Below are 14,491 nucleotides of genomic sequence, written 5' to 3' on the forward strand. Positions count from 1 at the left end.
AAGAATAAGAGTCATCTGGTATACTTTAAAAAAAAAAAAAACCTTTACAAGCATTTGCAACATGGAAGTTTTATTTCTTCCTTTAAAGAAAACTCATATTAAGGAAATTTCCAAACATTTATAAAAGTAGAGAGAATAATATAATGAACTGGATGAACACATCACCCAGGCTCATGACTAATCTTATTTCATCTGTAAATATTTCAGTGTATCTTCAAAAGATAAGGACTTAAAAAATTACTACAATTATTACACCTTATAATAAAATAATAATTTTTATGCTCTTAAAGGTACATGATAACTTTTAAAGAAAAGGGCAAAATCCTGAGAATCTCTGAATAATTTATATCTGTTTCAATTATTGTGAGGGTTTATCAGAGAGAATTCGGGGAACAGCAAGAACATTTACTTGGCCCAGAGAATATTTGATTAGGAATCAGAGTGAGAGGGGAGGGTAAAGGATAAGTGGGGTCTAGTTAATCTAGTCTATGATCAGGAATTCCAACTTGGTTCAAAGTTCCATTACATACTGCTAGAGAGTTCTGAAAAGAGAAAAGACCTGGTCAGAGTGTTCTGAGTTGGGCAATTCGGGTTGCTGGCTTGTCACACTGTCAGTGGAGATGAAACTAGGGTATAAAATGGGGGAGCTTGATTCCCTTGAAGCAGCACAAAGCCTTGATGGACTGAGAAGGGCAGAGATAGTGCAGGAAAAGTGGGAAAGAAGATCTGGATGAGGGAAAGATAGGAGGTCAAGGTTCCAAGCCTAGAAACATGGGTGGATTCAGATGCCCAAATTGGTCTCGGGGAAACTGGGTTGGGAAATGCTTTGAGATTCTGGAAATTTCTTCATTTCTATTCATTGGTAATCATTGCAGGTTAGTGAACAAGCCCATTTGTAGAATTTGAGACTTAACCAAGGTAGGCTCTTCCAGGCAATTCCTTTATGGTGGGGCAGTTAGAATTTGTACTTGTGAGATATTTCACAAATCAGGTGGTTAAAACTCACAATGGTAGCTAAAGCCAGAAGAACTAGAATTTCTCCCTTGCCTCCCTCCTCTCCCACCAGGAGGAGAATCCATGGAAGTTATTTAAGTATTTCATGTAAAACTAACTAGGAAGAAAAGTCTTTTTTTGTTTCCCTAGAAATACATTTGTAAATATTCGCCATGACCACTTTTATAGGGCAGTCATTGTTCTTATCTTGTATTACCTGCCATTTCTGTTTGCTGATCCTGGGCTGTTGTTTGCAAGGGCTATAGCTGGAAAGCTCACACTGAGACAATATTGAACTAAGCTATATTTTTCTGTCCAGATAAATAGTGGGGGGAAATATTAGTGTAAGTTGTTGCTTCTGGAATCTTTCGTACCAAAATTATTTTACCTAAAAATTAAGTAATGCTATTTAGGAATGATATCTTTATTACAAATATATTTTATATACATTATGCATTAAATAAATATGTCTCCGTGTAACTGCACTTTCCTTGGGAAAATCTTTTCTCTGGTTAAAAACCCGAATTATAGATTTCGTCCTCAACTGGAGATGTCTTTTGCAGACATGGAATAAATGCAAATCTTGTCCTATCTCTATATTAGTTTTTAATTTGTTAAACAAAACTGAGACACCTTAATAGTAATCATTTTATTAAAACTGAATGAAGAAGGTTGTGTAGATACAGGAACAGCCTGCCACCTCAGAGGACATTTATCATGAAGCTTCAGTACCTAAAATGCTGTTGGAAATCAGTAGGAAAGCAGAGAAATCATCCCTGAGCAGAGGAAACTGTGTCCTGAAGCCCATTGAGTAACTCTGTATTTGACCCGTAGGGAGAGCCTCTGGTGTTTAATCATAGTCTATTTAGCATTATTTTAAATATTCCAACGTCATTGGTTATTTTATTTCCTGTCCCATAGCAGATTAGGGACAGCAAATGAGAATAAGTATGACCTTATAGAAACAGGAATGCTGGTAACAAGCCAAGTGTGGTGGCTAACCAGCTGATAGGGAGGAGACAGGAAATCTACTCAGAGTAGATGCAGGTGTTTGAAATGCTTGGCAGTTTGGAAATTGTTAGTGTAGGGCAAAGATCAGAGCTCTAGCCCTAGTAGTCACAGAGGGCACTGCTATGATACCACTGCTCTCAGTAATAGCCCCAAATCATCCAGGCAAGTGCAGTGTATAAAATGATTGTCATCTTTCAAAAGATGTTTTTCTTTTTTTTTCCAGAAGTACTTTTTAAAGTACACCTACAGATAAGCATTTCTGTTATCTAAAATGTTAACTTCCATGGAACACTGTATTCCAGTGGATAAGGCTGAATAAATGAATTGCACCCATAAATAGAAAAGCAGGATGAAGTAATTTAATCTTACTATTGGCTACTTTTCTTATTCACAGTTTCTTTGGGACCACTTGTTTTTCTTCCTTTTATCGGCTTATCTATATATCTCATGGATGTGTATTATTATGTATTGTATAATACTTTCCCCATGTTTAAATAGGTAATGGGAAAGACAAGTATGATTATTGTGTTCTCTAGGATTCATCAATCCACATGACCCACCTCTGGGTACCATCTCCCTCCCCTAATGGGGCTCCTGCCCTATCCCTCTTCCTACCTGGACTGAATCTGTTATTGCCAATTCTGGTTTGTCTGAAAGGCAAGGTAATTGGAGACCAATTGACTCCCACTCTTCCTCTCATTCTTGTGATTCTCAGTTATGGCCTAAAAGAGAAACCCCTTACTGGATATTACAACCTTTCTGTTGTCTCCTACTGTTAACTACAATTTCATCTCTGTCTACTATCCTTTGAAACCATCTTCCATTGTTTTTACAAATTCTCTTCAGTCCTCAGTCCCATCACCTTCCATGCATAACTGAATATGGCTCTTTCTCCCTACCCCATGTCCCTACACTGCAGGAGAAGGTTCATCCATTCACCCACTCAACAGATATTTGAGTGTCTGCCACATCTCAGGTACTGTCTTGGTGCTAGAGAAGCAGCAATGCACAAAATGGATAAAGATCCCTTCCTCTGAAGAGCTTATATTCTAGAGTGTTATGGAGGAGTGGGGGGATCACACAAACAGATAAATATAGAATATTGGTGCGATACAGATAAACAATGTTAAAAAGTGCTAGGGAGAAGAATAAAGCAATAAAGATAGAGAAGTACATAGTAGTGAGGTGCTGAAGGTGACGTGTTAGCAGAGATCTGACAGAAGGAAAGCCACAGCCATGGCAGATATCTTGAAGAAGAAAATTCCAAGTGGTGGGGGTAGTGGTTTCAAATGCTTCGAGGCAAGAGCATTCTTGATGTGTTCACGGAAGGACAAGGAACCCAATGTGGCTGAAGCTAAGAAAAGAAGTGGGAAGGACGGGAGGTCAGAGAGGTTGTCAGGGCCCAGATTGTGGAGCGCCGGATGCCCCGTTGTAAGGTAGAAAGACATTGGCATGTTTTAGGCAGAGAAGTGATAGGACTTGGGTATTTTTTATTTTGTTTTGTTTCCTCTAGTGAAGAGTATGTTGAAGGAGGACAAAGGTGACATTGGGAAGACCAGTTAAGAGGCTATTGTAGTAAATCAGGTAAGGGATGACAGTGGTTTGGACCACAGTTGGAATGAAAAATGAGTGGATTCTAGAATATATTTAGGAAGACATTTGTCAGGATTTCCTGATGGGTTTGATGCAGAGGTGAGAGAAATGGATGCTTTCTCCCATATTGAAACGTATTAAGGGAGACTGGCCAGAATTTCCCTCTCTTCCCGTTGCCACATCTGAATCAAACTGTTACTTTTTCATTTCCATGATAAAACAAAACAAAACTCTCCTTTTCTGAATGTCTCCCTCTCAGGCTCTCTGCGCCCTGCATCTCTTAATCCTCTTTGTTTATCATTTTCCTCTTTAGTCCAATAATGCATTGTGGATTTTAGCATCTGACTTGTCCACCTCTCCATCCCCACATCTACTATCACGCTGGGAGACTTCAAAAATCCAGCGTGTGAGTAGCTTTGTCAGGCAGAGTTCCTTGTCTGACCCATCTGTGATCATGTCTACAGCACTGGGGCCACTTGTTTTCATAGCCATTCTCTCAGCCTTATCATCTGAACATGTGTCAAGAAGAAATAACTATACTGACGCCTCTTCCAACCATAGTGACGCTCCCTTCAGCTGTCCTACACCTCCCTCTCTTCACATTCAGAGAGACCTTAGTTTTCCCTCAGTTTCACTTTCATATGTATCTGGCAAAGCACCCACTCCAAGTTGACCCTCCAGTCGTCCTCTGCACATATATCCAGGCAGCTGAACAGTATTGCAGAAAATTGGGTGGAATGATGAATCTATCAGTTCATGGTTTCCAGTCTCAGTTTAACTCTGACCTCCAATTACCTCATCCTTCCACTCAGTGACTCTCAACCTTAATTGCATGACAGAAGCCTTTGGGAGTTTTAAAAAACCCAATGCCTTAGCTGCCAAGGCCTAGTAAATCTGAAATTTGGGGGTGGAACTCAAACATCAGTATTTCTTAATCTCCAGGTGATTCCATTATGCAACCAAGATTGAGTACCACTGCTTTAGATTTGTCCTTGAAGGATTTCATTTTTCCATTCCTCTCAAAAGCTATCCTATCCTTCCCATGCTCTCCAGAACCACCTCACTGAACCTGATTTTATAAACTCTCAGCAATTGGCCTCACTTCCTACTTTGCTAGAAAAATTGAAGCTTTTGTTGCTGAATCTCTGTTTCTTCGTCTCACTGTAAACATACTTAAGGTTTTACCAAAGTAGCTTAGATCTCATGTCTTTCAGGAAGTCTCTAATCATTCATGTCCTTATTGATTTACTCACTGATATCTATTGGACAACTGCATTGTTTTAGGCAGCCAATAACATCCCAGAAAGTGGGAGATGAGAACATACCTGACTGAGCGCATTAGAGCAATGCTTTTCAGACTATCTGTGGCAGTGGACCAATCAGGTCTTGTTGCACATGATTAAAATGCAGTTTGCGCCACATGTGACTCACCACACAAATCCAGCAACACCCAAACTGGTCTATATCTTGTTTAGCGAGTATTACATACTTGGATGTCACTGCAATTCCAATTGCCATAAACATTTCTAAATGCTTACATTTGATTTCTGAACTTAGCTCGATCCAGACAGGTAATAAGCCATTTGTGCATTAGCACCAGTCCACAGGCCACCTTTGAGTAGCATTGCACTAGAGGGTTGCTGTCAGTGCAATGGTGGAAGAGGGGACAGCTTACATCAGGGGCTCAGAAGAGACCAGACACTTTTCCTGATTGGTTGAGCTGTAAGGGCAGGGGAAATCCTATCAGAGAAGGGCAAAATCTTTAAAAAAAAATGAGATCTCCTTACCAGCTAGAGGAACCTGGCTTTTTAGCCACGAGGAAAAATTAAAGCATAGAGTCAGGGCCATTGGAGCAGCCTGGGACTGCTAAGTCTGTCGTAGTAGGTGCATAGTGCAAGGGGGCCGCTATAAGGTTAGGGATGAGGCTGGAGTCAGGGGTTGATTTTATTAACTCAACAAATACTTACCTTCTAAGAGTCAGCTATGTAGCAGATCCTTCCTAGGCCCTGGGATTAGAAGCCAAGGAGAGACAGTTTTTGCCCTACTGGAATTTAGAAGCATTGCTAAGGGTAGCTAAGGAGTTACACTTTTTCTTGTAAGCCATCTTCGAAGGATTTTTGAGCTGGTGCACAGCATGATCAATTTAATTCTTGAGAGATGGCTCAGGTGGATTATGGGAAATGATGGCTATTGAATCTGGAAAGTTAGTTGAGAGGTAAGTAATCCAGGTAAGAGATGATCAGTATCAGGAAGGAGCAGTCAGGGGTTGAGGGAAGTAGTAGGGAAAGGGACTTTTATGAGAAATATTATTAGGGGGATATAAACCACAGGTCTTGAGGGGTCAGTGGAGTTTAGGATGGCTTGCAATTTCTGACTTGTGATAAGGTTGATGGTCTAATTCATTGGGGGAAGGGCTTTTTCAATGGGGAAGGGATTAAAGCAGTGATAAGCAAACTGTCTGAGGAGGTCGCACCAGTTAAGTGCCTGCTCTCTGGAGTGTGCTGTGCTAACCTCTGTCCTTGTGTTGGTCAGTGGGTTTCTGTATTTGCGAACTCCTTGAGAACCTGTACCCAGTTTTCTATCCTCAGTACTTGGCACAGGGCCTAACATGTCACAAATCATCACACACTTAGTGGATTAAAACAACACAAATTTAAAATTCATATTATTTAGGGGTGCCTGGGTGGCTCAGTCGTTAAGCATCTGCCTTCACCTCAGGTCGTGATCCCAGGGTCCTGGGATCGAGCCCCGCATTGGGCTCCTGGCTCAGCGGGAAGCCTGCTTCTCCCTCTCCCACTCCCCCTGCTTGTGTTCCCTCTCTCGCTGTCTCTCTCTCTGAAATAAATAAATAAAATCTTTAAAAAAATAAAAAATAAAATTCATATTATTTCTTTCTTTTCTTCTCTAAGTTAGAAGTCCAGGTTGGCAAGGGTGATTGCCCTGCTCTGTGTTTCACAAGGTGCTGGCCGTCTGGCCTTTCCTCAGAAGGCTCTAGAATGAATCTGTTTCCAAGCTCATTCAGGTTTCTGGCAGAATGTTGTTGGGACTGAGGTCCCTGTGTCTTTGCTGGCTGTCAGCTAGAGGATATGCTTAGGGGCCTCTCTCCAGTCCTCAAACATGGGCCCCTACATCTCAGAGCCAGCAATGGTGCTTTGAATCTTCATGCTTCGAATCTCTTTGCCTTCCTCCTCTGCCACATCTCTTTTGTCTTTTTCTTCTTGCAGCCAGAAACAGTTCTCTGTTTATAAGGGCTCATGTAATTACATTGGGTCTACCTGGATAATCCAGGCTAATCTCCCTACCTTAAGGTCTGTAACCTTAATTATATCTGTAGAGTCCCTTTTGCAGTATAACACAGTCACAGATTCCAAGGATTAGGGCATGAACATTTCAGGGGCATTATTTTGAGCATTATTTTGCCGACCGTATTAGTAATTATCCATCAAGTCATGTAGGGATCATCATGGTTCTTGAGCACTTATACATTCTGGCACCTCCTATTTGTACAGGGAAGTACAGGAAGGTAAGTCTTACCCACTGTCACAAGGAAATAGGAGCAGAGGTAGATCACAGCCTTCAGTTCTATTCTTTCTTCTAATCACCCATCTGTTTTTTCATTCCATCCGTCTGTCCATCTACCCCATCCATTTATCCTTTCTGTCATTCATTCATTCATGAGCTTTATTTCAAGGATCTGTGCTAGTTTGGGAAATGAGGAAGAAATTGAGCTACAAAGATAAATAACACCTGATTTGTGTCAGCTAATTTTCAATATTTTGGCGTCTCCCATCAAATTTTCTTAAATCCATGTGATCTCCTGATGACTTTGGCTTGTGTGGATGATGTTACCGTCCCTATTTAGTGAATAATCTGTTTTTAGGCATGTGGTCTCAAGCCTGTACCAAGGACTCAGTAAATGTATTTAATTATGATCACTGCTGCTTGGTTCACTCCCTCTATGTTTGGCCATAAAATGTAGGAAACATTAATAAATATATATCACTGTTTTAAATTTTAACTTTATTCAAATAAATAACCAATGTTATCAGTTTTTTATTGATCTTTCCAGAGACATTTTATGCATATAACAAAGAAATATTTGTCTTGTACTGGGCATTAATAATACATTGTAGCAGTTATACCATAGCAGATAAGTAAAGCTGCTTCGTTCTTTTTTATAACTACATAGGATTACCTGGTATGAATATACCAGCTTGTTAAGAAGTCTCACCTTGGTGGACATTTGGATAGTTTCTACTTCTTTTGCTATTAAAAGATTGTTGTACAAAATCTTGTACGTGCATCTTTCACACAAATATTAAGCATACACATAGAACAATTGTATTGCAACAGTTACTGCCAGATTAGAGGTTGTGCCAATTCACATTCCCATCAGCAATGCAGGAGACTAACTGTTCCTCCAAACCTTGGCCAACAAAATATGTCATCAGACTTTATGGTCTTAACCAATCTGATTAGGAAAAAGTGGTATTTCTATTTTTCTAGCTTGAATTTGCATTTGTCACATGGCTGACTAAGGTTGGTTGTCTTTTTTGTATGTTTTTTTAGCGCCATTTCTGTTTCATTTTCTATAAACTGTTCATATCTTTTATCTATTTCTCTGTTGAGTATTGGCTTTTTTCTTACTAATTTGCTGGTAGCCTATATATTAAGGAAATTAGCTTATGAGAAGCATGCATTTCAGGATATGAGATGGAATATAAGATGCATATATTTTTTCTTTGTTTTGTCTTTTGATTTTGTATGCTTAGGCTTTTGACATGCATAAACATTTAATTGTAGGTGGGCATATTTATTTATTTTTTTAAAAAAGATTTTATTTATTTATTTGACAGAGACACAGCAAGAGAGGGAACACAAGCAGGGGAAGTGGGAGAGCGAGAAGCAGGCTTCCCGCTGAGCAGGGAGCCCGATGCGGGGCTCGATCCCAGGACCCTGGGATCATGACCTGAGCCGAAGGCAGACGCTTAACGACTGAGCCACCCAGGTGCCCCATAGGTGGGCATATTTAATTAACATCTTTTTCTTCTTTGTTTTGTGTCATTATTGAAAAGGTATTCTTTGTTTCAGTATTAAAAAATAATTACCTCAGGTTTCACTAAATTTTTTTTACCGTTTTATTTTGAAATAATTACAGATTTACAGGAACTTGTAAAGTTAGTACAGAAAGATTCCATGTACTCTTCTTTACTCAGTTCCCCTAACCACCAAATATTTTTATGGTTTTATTTTTTGTGTTTAAATTGTTGATGCACCTGAAATTTATTTTGGTATAAGATGAGATATGGATTCCAATTTATTTTTTTTCCACTTGGTTACCTATTCGTCCTAACATTATTTACTGAATAAGCTACATTTTCTCCAATAATGTAAAATGAATATGTATCAATCATGTGTTAAATTCCTAAGTATACTGGTCATTTTTTAAAAAATATTTGAAGTGCCACAGCTTGCAAAGAAGCTGAAATGTCACTGTACATTTTTCCAAGAGCTTTGTGTTGAGATGACCAGGGCTGGCCCTCTTTCAAAATTGTATTATGGTGTAGTTTGGCCTATTTGTCTAGAATTGACTTTGTGGTGGTGTGGGTTATGCTAGGGTACAGGTAAATAACATTCAGTTCTTAGCCTCCAGGAGTGCATCTTAGCTTACTGATCCCACTCTATTAAGGTAAAGCCTTTACCCTATGTAGTGCTTAAGGTTAACCATGCAATTAATCCTTACAAAACCTTTCAGAGGGGTGTATATTATCCTTGTTTTTGTAGATAGAAAATAGAGACTCAGAAAGATTGAAACTGCCCAGAACTCAGGTCTAAGAGCAAGTTGGCAGAACTCAGACAGGTCCTGGCCTTGTGATTGGCATTAGCCCACAGTATTCCAGGACATGCTGCCGATCTGCCCGAGATGCCTCTTCCCTCCAGTGATCTGAAATAAAAACTACTGTAACTTCCGGGCTAGAACGTAACTCCACTGTTCCATCTCTGCTTTAGCACCCTAAAGGCTTTGACCATTTTTAGCTCCTCCTTTTCAGTGGAAAGTTCAGGGAAAGATAGATGACTTCTCTAAGGCTTTTCTGACTTTGCTCTGAACAATGCTAAAGGAAAAATACAATACTCATTTGCCCATCTGGTTGTCTGAATTTAGGGGGTAGATTTAGATAATTCTTAAATGCTTCCCCAGCTCTATGATTCTAGATATATGCTGTTGTTTTTTTTTTTTCTCTCACTCGTGTTTTCTGTAGTTTTATGTTCTCATATAGGAGGGAGTGAACAAAAGCATTTAAAGAATGACAAGTATTTTCATGTGGGTTATTTAGAGGGAAAACATGTTAGAAATTCTTTAATCCAATTAGAAATCACATCTGTTAGGAGAAGTCATGTAGGCTGGTTATTGTATAATAAAAAGTACTCTCAATTTTAGTTCATTATATCAGCTTGCTAGAATATATTTAAAGACCACCACTTAAAATTCTGTATGCACTTTGAGTCTAAGGTTATCAGTTCACACACCCTTTTAAGATCCTCTAGGTTCTTGTTAGCTGCAGTGTAGTCGATGTGATGCTTTTCACAAGACAGGGGTTTTAGGATAAGTAAAGAAATGGGTCTCCAGCTCTGAATTTTCCACTTAAGTGTTAAGAGTTATCGCTATAGCAAAGTAAGGTCTTCCAGGTAATTTTACCCACTTCTCTTGGAAGCTATGTCTGAGGTCTCCATGGACAGCCCTCAAACTGGCCAATTTGGATACCTAGATACCAAAGTCACTTAATGTGCTTGGAAGGGAAAAATATGTTCTTAGGGCCTAAGTGAGTTAATGCAAGGCCAGCCACACTCAGGAAACTGGTCCATAAACTAGAATCCCCCAGTCATTCATTTAAAATTGTTTATATATGTAGACAAAGTAAAGATTGAGCAAAGTTGCAAGTAGGTAATTCTGCTTAGGAGTTCCAGGGCTAGTTGGGAAAATTGGTGAAATTAAAGCAAACAGAGCTTGATTAATCTTGTTCTCCTCTCTAGAGGTCATTCTGTCCTTTAAAACCTTTACCCTGCACACCCTTCTGTGCCGTGCTAGAAAATTCCGGTGAGTAACCAACTGTGTTTTTGAGATTTTTTTTTTTTTAAGATTTGTTTATTTTAGAGAGGGGGGAAGAAGGGCAGAGGGAGAGAAAGTCTTTAACAGATTCCGTGCGGTGCCCAACACAGGGCTCAATCCCACAACCCATGAGATCATGACCTGAGCTGAAAGCAAGAGTCAGACACTTAACCAACGGAGCCACCCAGGTGCCTCTGTGTTTTTGTGATTTTAAAGAGATTTCTGCCTTACAGTTTGCATTTAGTTTCACATCAGCTTCTGTAATTTTAACAGAACTATCACAGTCTACTAAAGTTTACTCACCATATAAATTTTAAATTATTTCTTTTATCTGAAGGGTGGCACCTAATTGCTAAAATAGGCAGCCTGTCTTTCTTTCCCCATCTATTATATGGACAGGCCTCTTCATGCAATGACTTTTGGCTCTGTGTTAACCTCTCTGTGAGGGTGGGTGGTCAACACTTCTAGATTTTGTTCCTGAATTTGGAGATTTGTCCCACTAGGGGACTTGAACTTTCTTTCCCTGAGTCTACCTTTACTCCTTTTTGAGACTTTTCTGTATGGTGGACTAGGGAGGTTAGCAGTAAGGAGAACCACAAGCCATCTCAAGTGTAAAAGTCTCAGCTGGACTAGTCTGTGTTAACTTGCTCTTACTAGATATCCCCAGGTTACATTTCTGCAGGATACACCAGCCTCGCTCCTACTTATCCTTTCAAAGATCTGCTCAGACATGACTTCCTCCGGGAAGACTTTCTTCGTCTCTGCCCATGAGTCTAGCTACCAGGCTGGATTAACTACAATCTCCTCTTTGCTGCAAAAGCACTCTAGGCTCGTTGCTATCGTAGAGCATATGCCGTATAACTGTTTACTTATATATGCACTCCAAGAGGGCAAGCACTGCAAGCACTCTGTCTAGTCACATTTTATTTTATTTATTTATTTATTTATATTTTTTTAAAAAGATTTTATTTGTTTTTCAACAGAGAGAGAGACAGCGAGAGAGGGAACACAAGCAGGGGGGAGTGGGAGAGGGAGAAGCAGGCTTCCCTCCCGTCGAGCAGGGAGCCCGACGTGGGACTCGATCCCGGGACCCTGGGATCATGACCTGAACCGAAGGCAGACGCCTAACGACGGAGCCACCCAGGCGCCCTGTCTAGTCTACATTTTAAAAAGAACTCCACTGAGATCTAATTTACATACCACACAGTCCACCCATTGAAAGGGCACAAATCAATGGTTGTTAGTATGTTCACAGAGTTGTACAACCAGCACTGCAATCAACTTTAAGACATTTTCCTTACCCCCAGAGGAAACCCAGTGGCCATTAGCAGTCACTCCTCACTTCCGCCTCCAGTTCCCCAGCTGAGCAAATTACCAGTCTGTGGTCCATCTCTATGTGTTTGCCTTTTCTGGACATTTCATATAAATGAAAACATATGATATGGACCTTGTGTGACTTGCTTCTTTTACTTAGCATGTTTTCAAGTTTCATCCATATTGTAGCCTGAGTCAGTACTTCATTCCTTTTTATTGCCCAATAATATTTCGTTGTATGGATATGCCATATTATATTTATTGGCTCAGTTGATGGACATTTGGGTTGTTTCTACTTTTTGGTTGTTACAAATAAGGCAGCTATGAACATTTAGATACAAGTTTTTGTGTGGACCCATGTTTTCAGTTCTCTTAGGGACATACCTAGGAGTAGGGTCATGTGGTAACTCCATGTCAAACTGCTTTTTACAGTGACTGCACCATTTTACAATCCCAACAGCAATATATGAATGTTCCAATGCCCTCACATCCTTGCCAAGACTAATTATTGTCTGTCTTTTTTATTACAGTCATCCTAGTGGGTATGAAGTGGTTTTTTTGGTCCACTTTTGAATCCCCAGCATAGGGCCTACTATGGGGCTAACCAATGTTAGTTGATTGGCTAAGTCTTTTTTGCCGTCTTGCTCCTCTTACCACCCTCAACACTGGAAAGCTGGGTGCAATAGTGGATGAGCAAAGACTAGAGTCCTGTTGTATTTTGAACACCTGCTCTGCAACATAATAACTGTGTGATCGGGAGCAAGTTACTTAACTGCTCTGAGCTTCAGTTTCCTTTCTTTTCTTTTTTTTTTAAGATTTTATTTATTTATTTGACTGAGACAGTGAGAGAGGGAACACAAGCAGGGGGAGTGGGAGAGGGAGAAGCAGGCTCCCCACTGAGCAGGGAGCCCAACGCGGGGCTCGATCCCAGGACCCTGAGATCATGACCTGAGCCGAAGGCAGACGCTTAACAACTGAGCCACCCAGGTGCCCCTGAGCTTCAGTTTCCTTATCTGTGACATTGAAATAAGGAGATCTCTTTCATAGCGTTGCTATGAAGATTAAATAGATAATATGAGTGAAACACCTAGTGTAGTACTTGATACAGAGCCCTGATAAGTGGGCGCTGTTGTTATTCTCTTGGATTATTTGGGTGGCACCTGGCTCTCCCTTGCCTCAGGAAACAGAGGCAACATTTGATTTCAGACGTGCCTGGTTGAGCTGCCAGTGGTTATGTGACGTCTTTGTTTCTTCAAGAAGACTCCCTCCTCACAGGATTTGTTAACACCTCTTGGGTTTCTGAGCAATACTCCAAGACTCCCGAGGCCTGATGAGAGAGCCCATTATCATCTGTGGTTCTGCTTCTTATCAATCCCTACTCAGGCTTTAACCAACTGTTTCACAGATTTGCTTGCATCTATTAACTCATTATTAAAATGGTATTCTTTTCAGGAGTACCAACTTTTAAAACTTTAATCAAGACAGCTTTTTAATTGCAAAAATCCCCAGGAAGGAGTCCAGGTTGTCATAGTTTGATTTGGGCAATGGAGAAAAGTCTTTCTGACCTCTGTCAGAGAAAAGGTCTGCTTTGACTAGTACAGCTTGTTGCTGCCTTGCTTTTGAACCTTTTGGTTAATTTATGAAAGCAGAGGAACTGCTTTCATCTGAGGCACACAGTGGCCAAGTGCCCATGGCAGGAAGTGTTTGTTCATACCAGTCTCAGATGTAGTGGTCACAAAGGAGATGATATTTTGGTTTACTTGTTTGTGCTTTATTGTGATTCTGTGATTGTATCAGTGTTTTCACCTGAGAGCTAAGTCTCTAAGAGAAATAAATGTGACACACTTGCCTCTTCGTTATTCAGCCCCAATCTGCCTGTCCAAATTAGCTGCCGCTTCTCTTTCCAGATCCTCATGTGCTACAACTGGGCTCATGGGCTGGGAACAGGCACCCTCTGAAATTTCCAAATCCGCATTTTTTAGGAAGAAAAAATGTGATAAGAACAAAACCAAACAGTTGATGATTTTTGGGGTTGGGAAGGGTGGGTAGGGACAGGTGGGAAATAGCTTACTGGAAAAAAAAGGGGGAAAGGGGGGTGTTTAACATCAAAGAGTGGAAGAGAGTTGTGGAAAGTAAATGTGAATGGGGAGAGTGGACTCAGACAATGGAGCTGAGAACTCAGGACTTGATGTGATTTATAATAGGGCATCATTGTAGGTTCTGGAAAAGAAGAAAAGAAGATAAAAGTTTTTTTTTTCCCTGGGAATAATATTAACCATAAGCATGAATTTAAATGAAATAAAAGAGTAGAGGCAGGAGTTATCCAGGCCTAGTTGCAGTAAGACAGGTATGCAGTAGGGTTCTAGTTGTTAGCAGTGAGGATGGTGGGGAAAGGTTTCATCTAAGAAAAGTCAGAGAATTTGTAGCAGTTCACAGGTTAGAGGTGAAAGAGCGGAGTCAAATATGATTGTC

General features: G+C 40.3%; 1 protein-coding gene across 5 annotated transcripts in view; it reads left to right on the top strand.

The window, feature by feature from the left end:
* ELOVL7 (ELOVL fatty acid elongase 7) overlaps positions 1 to 14,491 on the top strand; it is a 73,902-nt gene that overhangs the window by 9,932 nt on the left and 49,479 nt on the right. Inside the window, exon 2 of one of the 5 annotated variants that reach the window (XM_078067288.1) lies at positions 8,454 to 8,616. The exons of the other annotated variants lie outside the window; for them this stretch is intronic. The gene's annotated coding sequence lies outside the window, so the exon portion shown is untranslated. The remainder of the gene's footprint in view (positions 1 to 8,453; positions 8,617 to 14,491) is intronic. 5 annotated transcript variants of the gene reach the window in all.

Source organism: Halichoerus grypus, chromosome 2 (genome assembly GCF_964656455.1).
Source record: "Halichoerus grypus chromosome 2, mHalGry1.hap1.1, whole genome shotgun sequence".
In the NCBI taxonomy this organism is placed as follows: domain Eukaryota; kingdom Metazoa; phylum Chordata; class Mammalia; order Carnivora; family Phocidae; genus Halichoerus; species Halichoerus grypus.